At 52.8% G+C, this 15,929-nt stretch overlaps 1 protein-coding gene across 3 annotated transcripts in view; it reads left to right on the top strand.

Annotated features, from left to right (window-relative positions):
- The window catches only part of LMNA (lamin A/C), a 61,229-nt gene that overhangs the window by 15,004 nt on the left and 30,296 nt on the right, over positions 1–15,929 (top strand). Inside the window, exon 1 of one of the 3 annotated variants that reach the window (XM_077996651.1) lies at positions 11,319–11,426. The exons of the other annotated variants lie outside the window; for them this stretch is intronic. The gene's annotated coding sequence lies outside the window, so the exon portion shown is untranslated. Of the gene's footprint in view, positions 1–11,318; positions 11,427–15,929 lie in introns of those variants that run through there. 3 annotated transcript variants of the gene reach the window in all.

Here is a 15,929-nt window from a genome sequence, read left to right as displayed (position 1 = left end):
GGCACTGAGACTTGAGCAGAGGCGTGATCTACTCTGGCCTCCTGTGTTTCTGTTCCCCACCTTCCCACACTGCCCAGGGCTCCCTGAGAGTGATACTGAGTCTAGTCTCAGCTTTTACGTTGCTTTGCTTTTGACCTCTGACCCAACACATGCCTCCTTTCCCTCGGAATTCTTGATTTTCTCCCTGGCTTGTCTCCACCTTCCTGGGTGTTCCTTTTTGGTCTTCTTTACCCATCTCTCCTCCTGTGTCTGCACAGCCAGGGGCTCCCCACTCCATTTCCTCTGCCTGGAACACACTTGCTTCTCCCCTTCTGCCTGGCTATTCAAGCAGGATCCTGTAGGTGGGTGGCAGTGCCCTGTGTAGTACCTGTGAGCCCTGTGCAAATTGCTGCACATCTCTGAACCTGTTTTCCCATCTATAAAGTGAAGCTAATAGTAGCAGTTACCTCATGGGATCGTTGTGCAGTTAGTGGGAAGAGACATGTAAAGTACTGACATACTGTCTAGTACACAGAAAGTGCTTAATAAATGTTGGTGATTCTTATCCAGGACTCAGCTTAATCATCCCTTCCTCAGACAGGCCTGCCACACAACCGCAGACTGGGTTAGGTGCTGGGTTCTCTGCTCCTCAGCGTTTGGAGGCACTCATCACACATTAATTACTTTTTCCATGAAGATGAAAGCTGTCTTTGGCACCCAGATGGCACTGAGTAAATATCTGTGAATGAATAATGTGGACGACTGTCTCCTCTGGAAGGACACAGCCAGGGCCTCCTGCCACTCAGGACTAGCCTGGATGCACCCACAGGGAAGGAGAAGGTGGGGCTGGTCTCTGCTGCGCCAGCAGGTGGCGCCAGCGCCTGTCGGTCTCTCCCCGTGGCCACCTCCCTTGCGCTTGCTCATCTCATGCCTGGGCGCTGAGGATTCTCTGCTGGGGCAGGAGAGATGGGATCCTGAGGCCTGGGCGAAGTTCCAGGCCCTGGGGCTCGGGGGCAGACTCTCGCTCACCCCTCCCAGAAAGATGTTTTCCTAGGGGATGTCCAGCCTAACATGGCAGGGAAGGAAGTCGTGGCCACCAGGGAAAGAGACTGGCCTGAGGGGTTGGGGGTCCTGATGAGGCTGCTATTCTCTTGAGGACGTGAAATGAGAGGCGGTGAAGTCAGTCAATGAGTCAAAAGCTGAGATCTAGGAACCAGACACAATGTGGGAGAAGCTGCGGTGAAATCAATCAGCGAGAGAGGAAGGGGAGGCCCGGTTTCCATGACAATGGTAGTGTTTGTGGCAAGCTGGGGACTCCTGGGTCCCCAAGGCCCGCGAGCAGTGATTCACCACAGGAAAGGGAAGGCTGCAGAGGGACCTGGTGCTGGGGACCGGATGCCTTGTGGCTCCTTCTCACTGCTGAGCATGCATTCCCCCAACCCAGGCCCTGGATCTCTGCCAGGTACTGGCAAGGAAACTGAGGGATGGCAGAACTGAGCCCCAATAAGGGGCAGGCGCTTTGCTCCATGCTCTACATGCACATATCACTTATTGCTCACAACAGCCCTATGGAATGACTGTTATCCCTGTTTTACCAAAGAGGAAACTCTCAACTTGGCCCATGGTGCCATGGGCAGGACATGAGTGGCAGAGCCAGGATTGGAACCCAGGCTAGCCTGACTCTTCACCATGCTTGGGAAGGCCCAGAAAGCAGAAAAGGAGGAGCAGGAGCATGGGAGTTAGAGGACGGTTCAGACCCCAGAGGAGATGGACCCCAAGTCCCCTAGCCTCCCTGCCTGCCTTGCCCTGTGTGAACCCAACACTGATGAGGGAAGCTGGCAAACTGCATGGCCTAATATGGGCCAGAACCTGGGCAGCCAGCCTACCTCTCACTCTCTTCCAAACCCAAGAGAGTAGGCCCCGGTTCCATTCCATCCAACTGGATGGCGGCTCCCCCACCATTTTCTCTCTGCCCTGGTCCTAGGGACAGGGGTGCGTGTGCGTGTGTGTGTGTGATCGTCATGTCTACACCACCCACCACCATCACCCCATCCTCCAGCTTCTGCTATAGCCTGGGAGTTCCCAGCCTCTCTTAGTCCCTGTCAGGATAGTTTCATTCTTGTTCAGCTTTGGGGCCCACACAATTTCAGTACAAGAGGGGTATGCCCATCTCACCCCAGGCCTTGATAGCATGCAAGAGGGTAGTTCAGGCCCTCATCATCTATTCCCTTGTAGTAGAAGGGATGGAGGTTGGAAAGACCTTAGAAATCTTCCAGTCTGGTTCTCTTGTTTTGAAGGTGTGAAAACTGAGGCTCATAGAAGGGGAGCAATTTTTCTGAGGTGACAGAGCAAGTTAATGGAAGAGTGAACTAGATTCCCTGTCCGCAGACTTCAGATTCTATAATCCCAGAAAGGATTTCTTGAAATGGGCATTGAGTTCTCGGGATGGGAGTCAGGTAGATAAACAGATGGAGTGAGACAGATGAAATGGGATAACCTAGCATAAAATGCCATGTGAAAAGAAGGTACACAACTCGGCCCAACTGTCTACCATGTTACATAGGAATAACTGAGGTGAGATCATGGGAAGGACTTCTCACATATGTAAGTTAGGAGTACAAGATCTGTGATCAAAATGGGCTGCGTGATCCCAGACACATCACTTACCTTTTCTGAGCCCCAGTGATAACTCAGGATACCCTACCTGCAGGCTTGTAGGGAGGATGGAGGGGGTGGTGAGGGAGTACTTGTGAACTGTGGGGTGACATGAATGTTGTCAGTTGTCAGGGAAGGCAAGTCATGTCTAGTGGGACTGAGAGATAGAGCTACCCTGCAGTGCAAAGGTAAGGGGTAAGCCAAGATGCTCACACCTCCCACCCCCATCCTTGGGAGAGAAAGGGAGGAACATAAACTTCCAGTATGCTTGATACAAGCAACAGTTCTCCTCCCTGGGGGTGGGCAGCAGGTTCCTGTAGACCCCTGGGGTCCCCAGAGGCTGTGGGAAGCTGAGCACTAATCAGCTCTGGCTTTCTAATCGGGGCTTAATTGCCTCCTTGTGATGGGCAATTAGGAGGCTGCATCAATTAGCACAGGGAGGTGACAACTCAGCTGGGGCTGGTCAGGGCTCCCCTTTGGCAGGGAGGGAGGCAGGCAGGCAAAGGCTTCCCCACTGTCAGCCCCTTCCTCCCCTTTGAAGGAGAGGGCCCTGGAGCCCTCTCCTTAGCAATTAGGCCTTAGCTCCTTAGCTCCTAGGAGCTACTAGGCTTCTAGGCCTGGATTGTGGCTTTTCTGACCTTGGTTTACTCACTTTCACTGACTCTCTGACGTTTCTGCCCAGAGGAGACTTACATTCTGGGCCTAGCTCTACCACTGGCTCCTTTGCAACTTTGGGGTTGACAGCTATGGAGTCCAGGTTGGGAATAGTCCAGGTGGCCTTTGAAGCTAGGTCTCTAGGGTTTGAATCCCAGCTTCACCATTTATTAATTGTGCAACATTGGACCCTCCGTGCTTTGTTTTCTCACCTGTAAAATGGAACTGATAATAAAAGTTCCATCCTAGCTACACATCAGGCTGAGGCAGGAGGATTGCTTGAGCCCAGGAGTTTAAGGCTGCAGTAAGGGACAACAGAGTAAGACCCCATTTCTTTTTTGTTTTTGTTTTTTTTTTTTTTTTTTTGAGACGGAGTCTCGCTCTGTCCCCCAGGCTGGAGTGCTGGAGTGCAGTGGCCCGATCTCGGCTCACTGCAAGCTCCGCCTCCCGGGTTCACGCCATTCTCCTGCCTCAGCCTCCGGGAGTAGCTGGGACCACAGGCGCCGGCCACCGCGCCCGGCTAATTTTTTGTATTTTTAGTAGAGACGGGGTTTCACCGTGGTCTCTATCTCCTGACCTTGTGATCCACCCGCCTCGGCCTCCCAAAGTGCTGGGATTACAGGCGTGAGCCACCGCGCCCGGCCAAGACCCCATTTCTAAAAAATAATTTAGGCTAGGGACAGTGTCTCACGCCTGTAATCACAGCACTTTGGGAGGCTGAGGAGGTGGATCACCTGAGCTTGGGAGTTCAAGACCAGCCTGGCCAACATGGCAAAAACCCTACAGGCTCCACTGAAAATACAAAAATTAGCCAGGCGTAGTGCTGTAATCTCAGCTACTCAGGAGGCTGAGGCAGAATTGCTTGAGCTCAGGAGGCAGACGCTGCAGTGAGCTGAGATCGTGCCACTGCACTCCAGCTTGGGTGACAAAAAAAAAAAAAGAAAGAAAGAGAAAGAAAAATGCCCATGTGTCATCTCAGATCAATTACTGAATCAAAATATCCAAGACTTTGGGCATTGACAGTTTTGAAAGCCCCCTTCCTCCAAGCAATGTTGATGCCCAGTGAGGGCTGAGATCACTGGATGAATGGTCTGGAAGGGCTCTATCCAGCCTGGCACAGCACCTCCCTGTCACATACCACCCAGGACCCCTCTGCATAGCCCTGGAGGTGCTACACTTTGGAATAGAGCTCATTACCACCAGTGTGGCTGGATGCAGGTCCCTCCCCACTTTTAGAGGGAGTTCTCCTCTATAAAATGAGAATAATGACCTTGCCATGCTCACCTCCCAGGGCTGCCCAGACATAATGTTTTACTAGTGGTAGGACCTGCTATAAAGGGAGGCAATTATATTGTTCCTTCCCTTGATAAACTTTTATTGAGGCCTAGCGCATACCCCATCTCCTTTACACATGATGACTATGGAGTTAATAATCTCCTGGAGGGACCTGTCATGAACCATCAAACAAGTTAGGTCATAGGGCCAACCCCCTTTTATAGCTCCTGCTGGTTATGAAATGAGCCAAGGAATGGAAAGAGCCTAGAACAGGTCCTGACACATGGTGAGTGCTCTGTAAACAGTAGCTCTCCTTAACTATTGTTAGTGTGACTGTGCCCCAGGCTAGGTTGGAGAGAGGCCTGGTTGCAGTGCACACAGGGAGCTCAGCGCACAGGGAGCTCAGACAAAGGGAGGCAGTGAAGGTGGGGCCTGCAGGAGGAAGGGGAGCTTAGAATGAGGTGCTGAGGGGTAAGCTGTGTGGGAAGAGTAGAGGAAGGAGTAGAGCACGTTGAGGGTATTGGTTGGTGACGGGGCTATAATGAGGATACTCTACTCAAATACGTATTGAGAACCTTCTGTGCACCAGGCACTGTGCCAGGTGCTGGCAGAGCACCAGATCCACCCAGCCTCTACCCTCGAGGAGTCCCTCTAATGGGGGAAGACACACATACACAGACAATGTCACAGACAGTGTGACAAGGGATATTGGTGGCGAGTGGGGATGCTTCATCCAGACTTAGTGGCACTTTTAGCTGAGCCTGGATGATGAGTAGGAGTTGATCAGAGGGTAAAGTAAGTGTCATGTCTGGAAAAATTAGGAAGCAATGAGAGAGACTGCGATTGCTGCAATTTAGATAAGGCTAGAGATGCAAGCAGAGCCCAGGTTGCGGAGGGCTTTACAAATCAGGTCAAGGAATTTGGACTTATCCTAAATACAGTGTGGAGCCACTGTTAGTTTAAAGTCTTCTGGAAAGAAAATGAGGCTTTCGTTTTGAAAAGGTCACTGTGAGCTGGGCGTGGCAGCTCATGCCTATAATTCCAGCACTTTCAGGAGGTCAAGGTGGGAGGATCTCTTTGAGCCCAGCAGTTCGAGAACAGCCTGGGCAACAAAGTGAGACCCCATCTCTACAAAAAATAAAAAAATAAAAAAATTAGTTGGGTGCAGTTGCATGAACCTGGTCCCAGCTACTCAGGAGGCTGAGGCAGGAGGATCACTTAAGCCCAGGAATTTTGGGTTGCAGTGAGCTGTGATTGCACCAATGCACTCCAGCCTGCTGGATGACAAAGCAGGATCCTGTCTCAAAAGGAGGGAGGGAAGGAAGGGAGGGAGGGAGGGAGGGAGGGAATAACTGTGGGGAGGAGAAACGATGGGAGCAGAGGCAAGGGTGGAGGCAGAGAGACTGGTTGGGAGGCTGCCGCAGTTACCCAGGAAGGAAGGAAGGAAGGGAGGGAGGGAGGGAATCACTATAGTTTATAGAGGAGAAGGAGAAAGGACGGGAGCAGAGGGAAGGGTGGAGGCAGAGAGACTGGTTGGGAGGCTGCTGCAGTTACCTAGGTGGGCGTTGGTGGTGAGCAAACCAGAGAGTTGGAGGTAGTATATAGAACAGATAACAATTCTGGAGGTAGGAACCACAAGGACTTGGGGGCTCATTGGCCAAGGGAGATGAAGGAGGAGAGGCTGAGGAAGGAGGAGCATAGTGGAGCTGTGTGTTGGGAGACGTGAACGCCATCTGAGATATCCAAGCAGTGATGATGAGTTATGGATGCTTAGGAATCACTCCTGGCCTGGGAATACTTGGGGTCCTCTTCTAAGAATTCTTTTTTTTTTTTTTTTTTTGAGACGGAGTCTCGCTCTGTCACCCAGGCTGGAGTGCAGTGGCCGGATCTCAGCTCACTGCAAGCTCCGCCTCCCGGGTCTACGCCATTCTCCTGCCTCAGCCTCCCGAGTAGTTGGGACTACAGGCACCCGCCACCTCGCCTGGCTAGTTTTTTGTATTTTTTTAGTAGAGACGGGGTTTCACAGTGTTAGCCAGGCTGGTCTCGATCTCCTGACCTCGTGATCCGCCCGTCTCGGCCTCCCAAAGTGCTGGGATTACAGGCTTGAGCCACCGCGCCCGGCCAAGAATTCTTAAGAGTGAAAGGCCACTCACCCTTGGCCCAGTGCCAAGCCCTCACCTTCCCTGGCCTCTCTGGGACAGGCTGGGAATTCCTGGCTCAGAAACACCCTCTTGGGGCAGGCCGGCCTTGATGCTCCCCAGCCCAAAGGGAGGAACGTGCCTGTGCACCTGTTCCGTGATACACGGGGGCGGGACAGTGGAGTGGAGGTGAGTGAATTCAGGGGTGTTCCTCACTTCCCCTATCCTGGACTTCTAGCCTTAGTTGTGGCCCCATGAATGGATTCTGAGTAAGAGGCCAGACAGCAAGTTCTCTGGGCCTGGGGTACAGAGGGCAGCAAGGTGCAGTTGACATACCGCAGACACCCAGGCAGGGCAAGCGCACCCAGGTTTCAGTCCTGGTTCTGTCACCTCTGGTTAGAAGCCTGGGAGCACCCAAGGGCTCATTCTTGCCTTAAAACTGGGTCTTCAAGACGGTTTGGTTTAGGTGGTGTGAATGAACCCTTCCATCTCCACCCTCGAGAGAGCTGAATTTTCCCCCACCTGAGGTGTTCCACAGTGGGCAGAACGCCACAGCCCGGTCGGCCCTGGCCCACCCAGTGCTCATCTCCATTTCCAGCCCCTCCCGGGCGCCTCTGGCCTCCTGCAGCCGGCTCTTTGTGCTCCCTCATTAAGCTTTGGTTTCTGTGGGAATGTGACTTGAATTAACTCTTGGGAGAAAAATCACAGAAACCAGGAAAGGGGGGCCATGGGGAGGGGGCAGTGAGTCACGTTTCCATGTGTATTTTTCAAACTTTCCGATGGGAGTTTGGAAAACAACAGTCTTTTGGTTGCCAGCTTGGCCCCGGCTCTCCAAGGGTCCCACATGCTGTTTCTATAGGTCTTCCAGTAACTGCTGCGCTCCGGCCCACCCTTCGGGTCTGCCTTATTTCCTGGGATCTCTTCCCACTTCTCCCTGGGGACTTGTGCTGTTGCAGAGGCACTGAGAAGTCCCTCCTTGTGGTGCAGCTTCCGTCTCTCCCCTGGTTTCATTTCACAGCCAAGCCCTCATCTATCCTTGCCTCAAAGTGGACCCATGGGTGCTGCAGCTGAGCTGGGGACTTTGTCCCTGCAGCTGCTCTGGCCAACCCTCCAACCCTGGAGAACCGCCATAGGCACTAGGAAGCCCTGGGCTCTAGGAACCTCCTTCCCACCCCCGCAGCTTCCTCTTTGTGTCCTCCCTACCAGTCCTTCCCGCCCATCTCTGCATCCCAATTTCCAGAGGGCCTGTGGCTGAGGATGAGAAGCCAGCGATCGACCCCCAGGGAGAAGCCTTGCAGAGGAGGGTCCTCACCCTAATAAGGCCGCCAAGGAAGAGGATCCCCAGTATACCCCTCTTGTGTGCTGGGCCCTCACACTTCCTCTGTCTGGGACTCCTCTAACAGCCGTGGGGAGGGTGCCAGGATCCCCATTTTGCATAGAGTAGCTGAGGCTCAGCCAGGAAAATGGGTGGGAACCTTGAGGATGGTGGGCAGACGGTGGCCCCCTTGAGGAGGAGATGGGAGGGCAGCACATACCCCTAGCCAACCCCTCCTTGCAAGCCCTGATTGGGGCGGGGAAGAGGAAGGGGTCCTGGACTAGCTCTCCTCTGTCCCCTCTCCGGGGGCTGCCCCCTCCCAGTTTCTGACTAATCCTTTCCATCGGCAGTGGCACATCCTGCCCCTGCTGTGCCTGTGCCAGCAACAGCCCACATCACAGGGCCACATCTGGCTCCATTTGAACATACCCCACCCTCCCCCTTCTTTATCCCTCACGGCCCTCCACTGTGCAAGGACCGGAGTAGGGAGTGGCCCTCTGGACCCCCTTCTCTGGCTCCACCAGTCCTGCTTCCCTGCCCCTTCGAAGCCTCTAGTGGAGTCACTGCTTTCCTTCCCCGAACCCGGCCTCAGTTCCTGGGACATCCTGGCTCCATTCTTCAGTGCACCCTCCCTCACCATTTCCAGACTCCTTGGCTCCCCCATTCCCAGCCCCCACTGAAGGAGGGTTTGGGAAAGGGGCATTTTGCAAGGTCTGAGCCCCAAGAGATGTCCCAGAGTAGAGGGAAGGCTTGGCAGCCCAGGGATTAATTTCCCCTAGCCCAGCCCTCTGGCGTATTGCCAGCTTGGGCGTGTTGGGGGGCGGAGGTCAGGATGATCCCAAGATGTGCGTGTATGGAGGGGTATAGCTCAGCCTCCCAGCTGGGGTGGGGAGCAGGTGGCTCACGCCTGTGTAGGCTGGCTTTTGTTGGGGAGGAGCCTGGAAGGGCCTGCAGCTACTGGCCTCCCTCCTCCTTCCTCCTTGCTTAGCAACTGTTGTCATCTGGTAAATATTTGCCCCAACAGGATCTGGGGCTGGAGCACTGGTGTCAGCCGAGGTAGTTGCCCGCTCCTCAATTTCTGAGCCTCCCCTCTGTTTCCAGAGCCCCCTGGCCTGGATTCTAAATGTGGGCCTCACCCCCTCCCTCATGGTTGACTTCCTCCCCATCCTCCTCCCTTTCCCCCTTTTACTCTCCTTCATCCCCACTCACCCTCTGTGCCCAGGTCTCTCTGGTCCATCCTCCACTCCTGGATCCATTCACCAAGGGACCTGAGTGAGGTCCCACCTCCTAAGCCACACAGGTCCTTTGCTTCTTCCCCACTACATCTCGCTGGGAGCCCAGCCTGGCTACAGCTCCTAGTACGTGGTTGGTGCTCAGTGAGCCCCAACACACCCTCCACCTCTAAACCTTAGCTCCACCAAGCTCCGAGGGGAGAGAAGAGAAGGCGTATGAGAATGTGTTGCTGGACCCCATAATGCATTCCCAGGCCAGGAAGCTCTGCATCAGGAAGCCAGCACCATTTTCACCTCCTCTGGTGTAGGACTGAGGGGACCATGGCCAAGAGGAAACAGATGCCCCCTTAGCTCCTCCCTGGGTAGCCTGAGCGGGCCAGGACCTGAGAGCATGCCAGCTTTAGCCTGTCTTCCTGTCCTGTCTTCCTGTCCTTCCCAGCCAGACCCCTGTCACCCTCCTCCCCTAGTGGTTTTCTCATTACCTGTCACTGATGGAGAGCCCCCTCAGAGGTCAAGGCCAAAGTGAGGTGGGCTCTTGGTGTGCCGTGCAAGGTTTGAGCTCACCCCGCAAAGAGGGCCAATGGGGTGCTCCTCTGGGGCGGGCCTGTGGGCTGGCTTAGGGATAGCGGACAGGGGAATCTGGGGAGTTGGACTAATGTGGATCTAGAAGAGAGGTGGTTGGGCTGCATGATGCCTTAAGACTCCTCCCAGCTCAGAAGTTCTACTTCTAGGCAATGAATGATGAAACGCTGGCCCAAGTGCAGTCCCTTCCCCATCCCACAGGGTGGAGACCCCGGCCATCCCCTTACCCTACTTGGCAGCCCCCCTCCCCACTCCTCCTGAGAGTGCCCCTTGCTCCACCCTAGTTGCCAGGAAATCTGCAGATTCACCACCATCCTCCTGGCTGGGAGTTCACTTTCCCAGTTGACCCCCTGGCCTGAGGCCAGAGGAGTGCCTTCAAAGGGGACCTTGAGGAGTGTGGGGGCTGCATGGGCTGTGGACTGGGGTGGATTCACCATGCAGCAAAGGAAAGTGAAGCTTCAGGGCCTCTCAGTTGCATGGGCCCTTTCAAGGCCCCAAGAGGAGCCCTGCCAAACTTTCCACACGATCCTATGTCCATAACATTTGCAAAAAGATCATTTTGTATTTCTTAAAGAGGACCTCCCCACAAAATTGTATGCACTTCAGGTTGAATGAACAACTGTCCCTATTTTAGCATTAAAAGTCCCTTATCTGGCCGGGCGCGGTGGCTCATGCCTGTAATCCCAGCACTTTGGGAAGCCGAGGCGGGCGGATCACGAGGTCAGCAGATTGAGACCATCCTGGCTAACACGGTGAAACCCCGTCCTACTAAAAAAAAAAAAAAAAAAGTACAAAAAATACAAAAAATAAAAATAAAAATAGCCAGGCGTGGTGGCGGGCGCCTGTAGTCCCAGCTACTAGGGAGGCTGAGGCAGGAGAATGGCGTTAATCTAGGAGGCGGGGCTTGTACTGAGCCGAGATCGCGCCACTGCACTCCAGCCTGGGAGACAGAGCAAAAAAAAAAAAATCCCTTATCCTAGGTCCCCGGCAAACCCAGGGCAATTGCCCACCCTAGCTTCAGACTCCACAGACATTTGTCTTACACCGGGATGGGGGTAAGGGAGAAAGGGAATCCTTTTCCGCCTCACTTCCTGGAAATGTGTAGTGGCGTGAGCCGTGTGGCGAGGGGGCCTTCTCATCCAGCTCCAGTCCTGGAGTTGTGGCGCTTCTGTTTGTTTCCTTGGCAACAGGGAAAGGAAACCCCCATTTAGGAGGCCGGGGAGGCCCCAGCAACCGCGCACACACAGAGACACACAGACTCACACGCGGCCGCCCACACGCAGCCGCCTGCGTCAGCAGCAGCCGTCAGGCCCTCGCTGCCAGGCTGCGGGGTGTGGAGTGGGGAGAATAGCCCCGCCTGAGTCCAGTCCGACTACCCGCCCCTACTGATTTGCCTGGGACGCCGCCCGCCCACATGGCCCCACCCACGCCTCTGGGGCCCCGCCCCGTCCCGTCCCCCCATTAACACCTTCCCCCAGATGGTGAGGGGCCAAAGCTGGGGGATGGACAAGAGAAAGGAAGGAGATGTCACTGCTGAATTTCTGCTGAATTTCCTTCTGCCTGCTGCCCGATTTCTATTTGACTGGCAATAGTCTGGTGTCTATTGTGACAGTTCAGGGAGCCTGAGACTCACAAGTGGGGCGGCGATTTGGGCCTGGTTGGGTGGGGGAGGTGGTTTGGAATGCCGGGAATGGAGCTCCTGGGGAGACTGTAGGATTCCGCTGTTGGATTGGGTTCCTTGGGATCTGGGTCAAAGAGGGAGGGAGTATATTTAACCTGGAGGCAGAAACCTGGGGTTTGGGCCTGCTTCTGTCACTTATCAGCTGTGTGGTCTGGAGACAATCAGCCTGCCCAAGCCTCTTGTCTCCTCAGCTGTTATATGCAGATAATGGCGCTTGCCTGTGCACCTCAAAGAAATTTGAGAAGGCTAAGGTAGTAACCTTGATTGTGAAAGGCTTGTCACCTGGGGGACCTAGGCAGGTGGGAGGGCTGGGTTACTACTTATTATCCAGTCGCCCCTCAAGCCCAGCTGGCTCAGTAAGCCCAGCAGCCACTTCCCCACATTGCAGGAACCCATGCCAGTCCCTAAGTGGACCAGGTCCTTGTCATCTGTCCAGTGTGGCTGCCCTGTCTCCCGTGGCAGCGTGGCACTGAGCTGGAGTGCTGTCTTGGAGGTTTTGGCCCTGCCTGTCTGTGTGACTTTGGGTAAATCTTTCCTCTTCTGGCCTCAGAAGTCCACTTATAAAGAAAGGGGCTTATTCCTCAGAGCCCAGGGGCCTCCTGGAAGCGGGGCTGGGGGGATCAACGAGGCAGGGGCCTCAAGCTCCCTAAGTAGAGAAGCTCTGCCTGTCATTTAGTAGATTGTGCTTTTTGGGGGAGATTTCATTTGAGCGAGGGGGATCTCTGACTTTACAAATAGCTGTCATTCACTTGCTCCATCTAAGGGCCCACTTCTCACCCGCCATCACCTATGAGCCTGCCTCATTCCCCCTTGCTGAGCCTGGGTGAGACGAAATATACTCAGCTGTGCTTCCTCAGGTCAATTACTCAACCTTGTGGAGTTTGGTTTTGTTTTTTTTTTTTGAGACGGAGTCTCACTCTGTCACCCAGGCTGGAGTGCAGTGGCTTGATCTCCTGCCTCAGCTCCCTGAGTAGCTGGGATTACAGGTGCATGCCACCACACCCAGCTGATTTTTTTTTTTTTTTTTTTTTGTATTTTTAGTAGAAACCGAGTTTTACCATGTTGGCCAGGCTGGCCTTGAACTCCTGACCTCAAGTGATCCACCCACCTTAGCCTCCCAAAATGCTGAGATTACAGGTGTGAGCCACTGCTCCCAGCTGGAGTTTGGGTTCTTGACACATAAAATGCAGATAATAATACCTACCTCTGAAGACTGAGGTGAAGATTAAATGGGATCACCTCCACATAGCCCCTAGCCTGGTTCCTGGCACATGGCAGCCACTTAAAGAATGGGCACACTCTTCCACTGTCAACGTGATAACTATCACCTGCACACAAGTGACTTAGCACTTCAATCGTTGTTTAATACTCTGTAGTCAAAGGATGAATAAGACCTTCTCTCAAGAACTCACTGTAAAGAGATTCCCAAACCATGTCCTAGGATCTCCAAGTCACCTCCACCTCCTCAGACCCTCCTCCAAAGAGTCGCCTTTCTCTGACTCCTACCTGTCCAGGATTCTAGCCACCTGACGGTAAGATCTTGGCTTTCCGATTCAGGCAAACTCGTATTAAATTTTCAGTTCTGGCTGGGCGTGGTAGCTCATTCCTGTAATCCCAGCACTTTGGGAGACTGAGGCGAGCAAATCACCTGAGGTCAGAAGTTACATGGTGAAACCCCATCTCTACTAAAAATACAAAAAAATTAGCTGGGTGTAGTGGCACATGGTTGTAGTCCCAGCTACTCAGGAGGCTGAGGCAGGAGAATCGCTTGAATTCAGGAGGTGGAGGTTGCAGTGAGCTGGGATCATGCCATTGCACTCCAGCCTGGGCAACAAGCGAAACTCCGTCTCAAAAAAAAAAAAAATCCAGTTCTGTTACTAACCATATGACTTTAGACAAGTGATTCTCAATAGGGGGTAATTTTATCCCCCAGGGGATGTTAAGCAATGCCTGAAGATATTTTTGATTGTCATAACTGGAGGGGAGGTGCTACTGGCCAAAAGTCGGGAGAGGCTAGGGATGTTACAAACCATCTCAGAGTACAAAGAACCTTTCCTGACAACAAAGAATTATCTGGCCCCAAATTCAGTAGTGCCAAGGTTGAGAAACCTGACGTTAAATGAATAATTTAACGTTTCTGGGCTTCAGTTTCCTCATCTGTAAAATAGGGCTATTAATAGTATCTACCTTATAGAGCTATTGTATAGGTCCAAAAAAATAATGCAAGTACCTAGTGCCTAATAATAAAGGTAGTCCATAAATATTCCTTACACTAATCATTATTAGCATGCTTCTGGAATCCCTCCTGGCTTCATCACTCAGCTGAGCCCACCCGACCCTAGTTTGGCTTATTTCTTGCCAAGGACAGTGCTTCTGACCCTTTCTTCACTAGTCTTGATGCTTTCCTTCTCTCCTTGACCTCAAGGCCTATCAGGAAGCTAGAAGCCTCTCCCTCAGGCCCCATCCCAGCACCAGGTCCCTGCCTCCACCTCCCACTTCTCCCTTCTCGTCTCTCTTCCCACTTTTCCAGCCTTACCTCTAGTGGCTCCCCATGCCCCTTGGCAGGTCAGAGCACACTCAGCTCTTTCCCACTTCAGCACCTCTGCACACAGACTTCCTCCAGCCAAAGTGGCAGAAGACAGAGAAGCATGTCCAGGATCTGGACCAGACTAGACTACCTGGTCCCAGTTCTGCACTGGGCCTGTTAAGGCCTAGTTTTAGGAAAGTCAGCCTCACCTGCAAAGCAGGGAAATAATTTCCAGGTTGTTCTATGGACCCAGTTGAGAATGTATGAAAACATGCAACAACTATAAAGATTGTTAAAATGTAAGTTATTCATTGTGTGAGCACTATTCTGCTAAATGTGTGCATGTGTATGTATATGTGTGTGTGTGTGTGTATATATATATACACATATATATGTAACTTTTTTTTGAGATAGGGTCTCACTCTGTTGCTCAGGCTGAAGTGTAGTAGTACAATCACAGCTCACTGCAGCCTCGACCTCCTAAGCTCAGGTGATCCTCCCATCTTAGCCTCCTGGGTAGCTGGGACTACAGGCACGTGCCACCACCCCCAGCTAATTTTTTTTTTTTTTTTAGAGATGGGGTTTCGCTATATTGGCCAGGCTGGTCTTGAACTCCTGGGCTCAAACAATCTGCAGTCTGCCTGTCTCAGACTCCCAAAGCACTGGGATTATGGGCGTGAGCCACCATGCTCAGCCTCTGCTTTACATTTTTATTTCCATAGCTCCTACCATGTTCTAACAAACTATAACTTTTTCTTTGGTTTATAGACTGTCTCCCTCCACTGGAATGTCAGCTCCATAAGGGTAGGGATTTTTGTCTGTTTTATTCACTGTATCCCTGGTGTCTAGAATTGTTCCTGGTATATAGTAGATGTTCAGTAAATATTTTTTTTTTTTTTTTTTTTTTGAGACGGAGTCTCGCTCTGTCACCCAGGCTGGAGTGCAGTGGCGCAATCTCGGCTCACTGCAAGCTCCGCCTCCCGGGTTCACGCCATTCTCCTGCCTCAGCCTCCCGAGTAGCTGGGACTACAGGCGCCCGCCACTGCGCCCGGCTAATTTTTTTCTATTTTTAGTAGAGACGGGGTTTCACCATGGTCTCGATCTCCTGACCTTGTGATCCGCCCGCCTCGGCCTTCCAAACTGCTGGGATTACAGGCGTGAGCCACCGCGCCCGGCCAGTAAATATTTGTTGAACGAGTGAATTCTCTATGTATAAGGCAACTCTGTAAAGCCCCTAAATCTACCTTCTCCAGGAAGCCCTCCTTCAAATATATGTTACCTTATTTAGTTATTGCACATCCTCATTTTGCAGATGATGAAACTAAAGCAGAAACAAATGCAAAAACTTGTCTAGAGTCGCTGCCTGAAAACTGGCAGGGCCAGATGCATTTGTTTATCCAAGAAACCCTGAGAGGGCTGGGCATGGTGACTGGCATCTGTGATCCCAGCACTTTGGGAGGCTGAGGTGAGGATCACTTGACCCCAGGAGTTCAAGACCAACCTGGGCAACATAGTGGGACCCCATCTCTTAAAAAAATAAAGAGGCTGGGTGCAGTGGCTCATGCCTGTAATCCCAGCACTTTGAGAGGCCAAGGCAGGCAGATCAGCTGAGGTCAGGAGTTCAAGACCAGCCTGGCCAATATGGTAAAACCCCGTCTCTACTAAAAATACAAAACTTAGGCCGGGCGCGGTGGCTCAAGCCTGTAATCCCAGCACTTTGGGAGGCCGAGACGGGCGGATCACGAGGTCAGGAGATCGAGACCATCCTGGCTAACACAATGAAACCCCGTCTCTACTAAAAATACAAAAAAAATTAGCCGGGAGCGGTGGCGGGCGCCTGTAGTCCCAGCTACTCGGGAGGCTGAGGCAGGAGAATGGCGTAAACCCGGGA

Source organism: Macaca mulatta, chromosome 1, assembly GCF_049350105.2.
Source record: "Macaca mulatta isolate MMU2019108-1 chromosome 1, T2T-MMU8v2.0, whole genome shotgun sequence".
NCBI classification, from domain to species: domain Eukaryota; kingdom Metazoa; phylum Chordata; class Mammalia; order Primates; family Cercopithecidae; genus Macaca; species Macaca mulatta.
The sequence above is the reverse complement of the archived record's forward strand: the minus strand, read 5'-3'. Positions and strand labels throughout refer to the sequence as shown.